Source organism: Mixophyes fleayi, chromosome 3 (assembly GCF_038048845.1).
Source record: "Mixophyes fleayi isolate aMixFle1 chromosome 3, aMixFle1.hap1, whole genome shotgun sequence".
NCBI lineage: Eukaryota > Metazoa > Chordata > Amphibia > Anura > Limnodynastidae > Mixophyes > Mixophyes fleayi.
The window spans coordinates 336,559,858-336,568,654 of NC_134404.1; the positions used below are offsets into that span (position 1 = coordinate 336,559,858).

An 8,797-nucleotide genomic window follows, 5' to 3' on the forward strand; every position below is an offset into this window, starting at 1 on the left:
AGGATGCCACACATAATGAAGTTACAATGTAGATTGCAAGCTCTTCAGGGTAGTCGCTACTCTTATGAAACATGAAATTAAGTGACGTTGTTCGTTCTCATTGACTTTATCTTGCAATGTTTATCTGTCAAGGTCATGTCATTATATATATATATATATATATATATATATATATGATAAATATTAATTTAGGGCTCATTCTGGGAAAACGTGTAAAAAACATCTGAAAAGTAATATGCTCTTTAGAGGAAGATAGGTTTCATCCATGAGCTTTCACGAATTGCACTTTTACTAGTATAACATAGAATGATACATAGGATACGCTGCGTTCTAACATTTTAGACTATCTTCAAAATAATGCAACTCAAACGTGTACATTCTGCGCAGCCCTGTGGGACTTTTCAGTGTCCTACTAATAAACACAAACAATAATAATTCTCATTTAGGGGTCTATTTACCAATGACCGCATAATATGAATGAAACTTTTCAATCCTCATATGTATTAAAAAATCAGCACAGGAACAGCCGTTCCGAAAAATGGCTGCTCCTGAGAAGATTAACACTTACCTGTCACTGAAGTCTTCTCTTCTCCTCCCTCTGCGGTGCTGCTCGCCCCTCTTTCAATCCCTGTGCGCATGCGCCGACCAGTAAACTCGGGCATGCGCACAGAGATCCCTGTCTGATGGAACTTGAGGCAAGTGTGGAGGGATGGATCACATGATCCCTCCACACATGCGCTGTGCAGCCCTGCTCGTCAGAGCAGCGCTGTTTTCAGTGAAACTTTTCAATTATGGTAATGTACGCCAGCTTCAGATGGCGCCAGCTTCAGATGGCGTACATTACCATGATTGAAAACTAAGTATCAGTCATTGATACATAGCGTTACTGAGCACTTCCCATACACTGTTATGGGGAGTGCTCAGTAAACCGATGAGAGAAGCAAAGCAGCAGATATCTGCTGTTTTCGGGGATTTACCTCTAAATCAGAGGGGAGAGATCTTTGATAAATAGGCCCCTTAATCCAATGACTTTTATTTTCGCATCTGTTTACATAAGGTTAACTTGCATTAGGAACACATGTTATGAACGCCAGCAGGAACGTAGCCTAAGCCTAATGCAATATGCAAAGTTCCTGGAGGTCCCTAAAAAGTTACAAATTATTAATACTAAAAATGAAGGGAGAGCAAAGTGTAACTATTACGTTCTGATCAGTACAAGTTTAGTGGCTCATATAGTTATTTCCTGTAATAAATAATAAAAGGCTGCATCACCAGTCTGGTTTATGTGTATTGTAATCCTGACAGGTTTGGATGTTAATACATCCTCTGATGAAGAGTGTGGGTGTGTGGTGTACAGAAATCTCACCTCTGAGGGAGGAACAGTGATTTGCTAATGACCCTGATCTCAGTGCTGTTATAATGGCTGGGGGGCAGCTAGGTGGACTCATCCTGTGTCTGATTCCAACCATACACTTCAGACACAAGCTTCCCTTTCTTGGTTTAAAAGATGATGTGTATTCAGACAGGGATCTCCCAATTATTAGGAATTAATCTGCCTCTAGGCGTGCCCCATCATACACAAGACCACACTAAATATGTGTGTAGTGCGGCACAAATCACATTTGTGTTTTGCTTCCAATATTCTAGAAGCAGGAAACCAGCGCTCATCTATAACGACAATTAATGAAATTCCAGCATTGGATCTAAAAATGATAAATGGAGACATCTAGAATTCCCGCAGTAAAAACGTAGAGAAAATTAAGCAGCATCAAACGGATTTCAGAGCAAACAAAATAAAAATGTGCTCAAATATATGAAAGAAAAGTCCAAAATATTATGTATTACTCAATATACCAAATCAATAAAAATTGATTCTGCAATGCATATCATAAGTAACAACATTAGTGCAATAGTAATATATAGAACAATGGGGGCACTCAAATAAAAGCACGATAAGAACATCCACCCCCTGTTCTTGTCTATCCTAATGTCTATATTGATTCTATCTATGGCCGTTGATTTTTAATAGCAATTTATTTATAAATTGATTTTTTTTTAATGGTTAATATATAACTTTTGCCTCCTCTTCTGACAATTCAGACGCTGTCTCTGAACCTTTTCTCTGACATCGGTTTGAAATCACAGTTGTTAATTTGTATCTGACCAGCAGCTACTCTTATGTCTGTGCACACAATTGTTTGCTATAATTGTGGCTTCATATATTACTATTGCACTTATGTTGAAATTGCAACATATGTGTTGTGAAATCAATGTAATCGAACTGATCTGGTAAATTGAATAATAAATAATATATTTTTTCCTTTTCTTTTCTATAATAACATTGGCATTACCATTTGGACTACTGCAGGAAACAATAGTCCTTTTTCATTTTTGTACTAGTAGCGTAATGTGCTTATTTAATATGATATCTTTTTAATGCTGTTTGGGGGGTATTCAATTGTCAGCGATTTAATTTTTTCCCCGCAGCGTTACGAAAAAAAAAATCTCCCACGAGTTTTTAACGGCAATAGCGAACGTTTTGAGTTAGCGCAGCGGGAAACCTCGTGCAATTCAATTGAAAAAGAGGGAACGCTGCCCCCGCGAGTTAAACATTGTGAATGCGAGTTTTTAAGGGAGTGAAGGGGAGTTGTAGCGCGGTCATCTATAACACGAAAAAAAGGTTTTGCATACATTTCCATACATTAGATTACATTACACATTGATAATATCTACATTACAGTACTTTCTTTAGCATATTTTTTAATTGAACTATTTTTTACCATAGAATCATCTATACCAATTTCAAAACACATTACTACATTCATATTTGTACCAAAAACATAAATATAATCAATTAGTGACTTATTTATTTGTTTTTTTATGTTTATTTTATTTCATTATTTTTTCACAAGAAAATCAACAAGTTAGGCATTAGTTGTAAACATAAGTTTAACTTTTTTTTCCACATTATTACATGATTTGAAATAGTTTTCAGAGGTTTTTATTTTTAACACTCCCCAAGGAGGTGCGAGATAACACAGCATATTTCCTGTTTAGCGCACCTCGATATAAAACAATTGAATAGCTTTTAACGCGGCTGCCTCTCGCACACCCTATACTATCAATAGACCTTCTACTGGAGCGCGAGAGGACCGTCTCATGAAAAAAAACTGAGCGCTAAAATTGGAATTGAATTGCGTGTAAAGTTAACCCACTCGAAAATAATAAAAAACAGCGTTAAAATGACTTAACGCGGTGAAAAAAAAAAGTCACTGACAATTTTATACCCCCCTTTGAGTGAAGAGTTGGTTTCCGCGTTTCTTGGCAAGACGCAAGCAAGACCATCCATTTCAAAAAGAGTATGTGAGATATTGAGTGTATTCAGTGTGACTCGCACATACGTGTGAAGGGAAGGTCATGTCTTGGGATAAAAGTGGATCGAAAGGGAAATGTGTAGCAGCTCGGACTCCTGCCCTGCATAGAGAATCAGTCCTCTGCTCCGAATGTGCCCATGTTAGGGATTCTCTACTGTAAGAGGAGGCTCTGAGTGTGAAGAACCTGACATTCACCATCTTATCAGCTTCCTTGACACACTCGCTGCACACTTGCTCACAAACAAAATTCACCAGGTAACGCAGCCAGTGAACAGTGAAAACGGGGTGGTGAGAAACCAACAAAATAGCTTCTATAAGGTATAAGTGGTCTCTTTAGGCTGCATGAAACTGGACCCGCCATGGAGATAAGTCTATGCTACACTACAACAATACATGTCGTAGATTGGTCCTGAAACGTGATATATTTACAAGCCACAGACAATGGTGCAAGGAAGTGAAAATAAATTCAGTTTTGAAACTTTTACTTAGTTTGAGATGTTCTTCACATTATATCAGTAATTATATATAACGAGGTGATGGGAATAAGAACACTGTCCTCCAGTATTATTATTATTATTATTTTTTATTTATAGGGCGCCACTAGGTGTCCGTAGCGCCGTACAGGGACAAACAAAGTTACAATACAAGGTGAGACAGCACAGTACAGTAAACAATAAGCACAGTAACTCGGTGAGCTCAAAGCACAGTAGACTATAATCACCAAACGGTGAGAGTGAATTAATTCCATTGCCATAGAAATCCATCTATTGACATTGCTGCTGGTATGACATCCTTGTCCAGTGTTCTAGATTGGCCGGTGCGATACAGAAGCTCTGGAAACCTCTGCTGTCTCCTACACGATACCCGGCTGAGTAACTGTGCAGCCATTGACTAGTACTGTAGTGATGGACACAGGCTAGTGGTCATTACCTGCCCTAATGACAATGACGTAAACACAGAACAGCAACTCAGCTAGAGTCCTCTGTAACACACACCTTCTGGAGGTACTGTATAATGTAACATATATCATACCCTGGAATAACCAGGAACATAGAATAAAACAAGGGAATCTAGAAACGCTGCCATGTTGCTAAGCTAGGTCATTCTTTGAAGAAATCGAGGTTCTTAGTTAACAATTTGGTCAATGTGACCTCTTAATATGGGTTAATAATATACTAATATTTTGAGAAGAGTTTCTGAATTATTGCGCATAATGTCACAATGATCTTACATTGGCAGACCAAAATGGGGAGGCAGGGGCAAATGCAGGATTTGTAGAGGGGGCTTCCACACCATGCTGCCAGTGGGCGTGACCAGCATGCATGGGGCGTGACTATAATATTAGACAGTGCTTGGCTGCTCTCCAATTCTTCCTATCCTCATAATATACATGGGCAATGCTGTGTGCACTACTGTTAGGTGCATGCAGCTCTCCCTTTTCAAGCAGAGCCGTGTGAAGCGGGGGCAGGGTCCAGCCATCTCAATTATACAGTGCCACAGGCTGGGGGGGGGGGGTTTCCAGGCACTAGGAACCCCCCTCGGTTTGCCTATGGGAGGGTCACTGGATCACATTGTGGCAGTCACAATCCTCAGAATTATATTACAGTACAACATTAGTGTCCGCATAAATCCTACTAATTTAATAAATTCCACTGTGTATTACACTGCAGAGGTCGATTATATAATACAGGCATTTATAGGTCTCCTTGTCTTAGCCAATATTTTTGGTTATTTAGTATGTATTATACATTCAGGGCCCGATTCATTACCAAATGCAAAATGGACGTTTTGTTTGTTTTTGAAAAAATAAAAAACAGAAAAACGCACGTACATACGCATGTCTGTATTTAACAAGGAGCGGATCTAAAGATACGTCTGGGGGTAAATGTATCAGTATGCGGGTTCTTCAACACCCGCGTGTTCAGCCTCTTCCGCGATTAAATTTCCAGCGGCGCTGCATTGTAAAGGGAAGTTAACCCTTTACAATGCAGCGCCGCTTGAAATTTAATCGCGGAAGAGGCTGAACACGCGGGTGTTGAAGAACCCGCATATTGATACATTTACCCCCTGGTGATTAATACGGTTCTAGGTCTAATAGACAATACACTGCAGGATACATCCAATACATGTGTGGAATATAAAGTCACAAAAGAACGTACAGAAAAACAAAAACAACTATTCAATTAATGTCACCCATTAATAATGTACGGCCTGATTCATTAAGGAACTTAGGAAAGAATTGAGAATGTTTTCTTACTTAAGTTTTCTGGACAAAACCATGTTACAATGCAAGGGGTGTAAATTAGTTTATTATTTTGCACATAAGTTAAAAACTGGCTGTTTTTTCATGTAGCGCACAAATACTTGACAGCTTATTTGTGCACTGAAATTTAAAGTTTATATTAAAATTTAAAAAAAAAATTGTGGACAATTGAATACCCCCCTCAGAGTACATTTTATCAGTTATTAATTACAGACATCTAGAGGTTACACTGTAGGTGATGTAGAGTCTACTGGCCGGTAAGTGTATTCACACCTGTCTTATGTAAAGCCACAGAGCAGGTAAGGAATTGTAGCCCTGGCCAGGTACAGTCAGTATTAGTACACAGAGGCTTTCATCTTCAGAGGAGGAAAACACATTGTTATGTAAACACTCTGTTCATCTCCATTTTACAGCATCTTAACATTAGCTGGATGGACCTATTAAGAGAAAGTGCTAAAAGTGTGTTTGTAATAAACAGTTGAATGGACAACTTTCCACTGTTACCATCTGGCCGTCTGGGAGGAGAATCCTGAATTCTAAAGTAGGAGGAAACACAGGACAGACACAGGAGAGACGGATTATACAGGTATCTTACTACTGGTCAACACAAAATACTCTAATATCAAACAAAGCAAAAAAACAAACAAACAAAAACTTTAAAAGAAAACATCTAAAAAGTTGTCTTAGCTAACTATAAATAATAAAATAGACGTTTATTACATAAGTATTAGCTCAACTTGCTCATATACCCCTAAACACACCGGCACAGTTAGTTGTCTTCCTGGGTCACATAATTCAGCGACTGAATCCCCCCATCAGCGAGTAAAATATTTTTATTGATTTCATAATAATCTATCCTACACAGTAAGGCTGGGCACACACTACACAAAGTTTCTCCCGATGCGATACCATTAACAATTTTACCAACGACTAAAAGTCCCGATCAGCGGCCGATTCCTGTGTACACACTGTACACGTTTCACACGATTTACCTTCAGATCTGTGCTCTTCATCTGTCATAACCATTGGCTGAAAAGATGGTGACTCTGCACACTGCATAGAGATCTATGGACACTGCCGGTCCTGAGTGCATACACACTGCAGGATTGGAACGACATTGGTCCATCGTTGAACGAGATTTTTAGTCTGTTTATAAAATAAAATGAAACGATATGATGGGCTTTGGAACGATAGTCGTTCATTGTTGGAGCGTACACAGTATTGCAATATCGAGCCAAATGCCCATTTATTGTGTGAACAAACACATCTGACAATAGGGGTAGAGCATTAATGGTTATTATGTACTAAAGTTATCATTGAATTACTGAAACTGAGGAGCCGGATCTCTTTTCCTTTCCTGTCGGTTCCCAGTGTCTTAATGCCTATGCTACTTAACTGTTATAATGTTTGCTATTATATTATGTTCAACTGTTAATTTTTCTATCTGTTTAATTTATTCGCCTATTTATTGATTTCTATAATAAAATACTTTTATAAACACAAGGTTGTCATAGACTGCAAGAGTACAGATTGCGGCAAGAGCATTAGGCAGCCCGGCGTACTGGCATTGAGGGGGAAGGGGTTGGAGTTATGAATATTATGTGTAACAAATTCTAAGGCTTTAAAAAAATAACAAAAAATAAAAAAATCACATTTCCTTTCGGCCAAAAAAGTATTTTGTTGTCAGTGGCTCTAATAATGATTTAAGTATTTCTATATTGTAATGTAACCCACAGTAACAACAGGGATGGAAGGGGGGGGGGGGGGGTGATATTTCACCTAGGCAGTGACATCACTAGTGCACCAAGGGCACCACGCAGGCCATTAGTGTCCTCACTTACACTTATATCTCACAATATACACTGTACCAGAGACTCCATTGATGTCAGCTGATATTTTGTTACTTTCAGAGTGTGAACAATGGACCTGCTGTGGGGAGCAGCCTCTCACAGAGGGCGGTCAGTTCCTGTCCATTGTCTGAATGGAACAGGAAAAGTATTAGCAGCGAGTTGTCACTTTGTTATTTGGAGGTGTGTGTAGTGTCTGAGATGGACTAACACAAAAGACTCCAATCATTGCAATATCATAGAATTCAATATTTGCTAAAATAAAAAAACAAAACACCATTTTTTTTTTAAGTATCACAAATGACATTAGTATTTTCCGCAATACAAAATGGTCATGAACACATTGGGACTGAGCGAGTTGTTGGCGAAACAGGTGTAGTCCTGTAAAAAAAACAAACGCATATAAAGAACCTTCGATGATATCTCAAGATGTTTCCATCTCCGCATCGGCGGGATACGCGCCTGGTTTACTACACCAGCAGCAGGGAGTATTTGCACCTACAAAAGTGGAAGCTGCTCAAATCAATTTATAGGCCATAACAGGTGCTTGAAAGGGTGGGGTTATCCTGCAAGGAACATACACACATTTTTTCCCCCAGCACACTGCTATAGCCAGCAACAGATCTGCCATTTCTACTGTAGATAAAAATGCAAAAGTCTTTGTTGCACACATTTGCAAATGTATGTTTAAGCCATATTTGCACCTGCAATAGCGGGTGCAGAAGATACGCCTCCTCACAGGTGTACGTGTGTGTTTCTGGAGGTCTGCATGAGCCATATTTGTGTAAGCAAAACTTTTACTGTACTCGGCCAATGTTAAAATAATCCTTTACTGTCCTGGTCCCGTCTTTCCAGGGGCAAGGTCTGTAAGTGCCAGAATTGCGCAAATTTGCATCGGTGCGTATCTGTGGGCCCACATTGTGGCCACGCACAAAGCGTGGCACGCGAGATACACTACACGGAACGGCTCCGTCGCACTCTGCATCAGCTCCATTATCTGTAAGCAGTTTTAAGGGTTGGATTGTTTTCTCTTATCAATGTTTAAACTGCACTACCACCTAAACTGCGAGTGCAGCTGCAATGGAGTGCAAGACCAAATTGCCGGCTGTGGAGTATCAGAGGGCGCCACCTAGTGGACAGATATTCATGAAGAACGGATGAATAATTACAATTTTAGTACAAAGCAAAGATGCTTTTGATCCCAGCCATTAGCAATCAATGGTCCAGATGCTCTTTGTTAATTAATAATTAATTTAAAAATACTGTGCATATTAGCTACCCTTAGTAATGTTTTGTGCTGAAATCTTAAGTAA

At 39.2% G+C, this 8,797-nt stretch overlaps 1 long non-coding RNA gene across 1 annotated transcript; it reads right to left on the reverse strand.

Annotated features, from left to right (window-relative positions):
• Positions 1-5,795: 5,795 nt before the first annotated feature.
• LOC142143049 (uncharacterized) lies at positions 5,796-7,715 on the reverse strand. Its single transcript, XR_012689481.1, has 2 exons — positions 6,630-7,715; positions 5,796-6,173 (listed from the first exon to the last, which is right to left on the reverse strand). It is a non-coding gene; the product is annotated as an uncharacterized LOC142143049 (long non-coding RNA).
• Between the last annotated feature and the right edge of the window lie 1,082 nt (positions 7,716-8,797).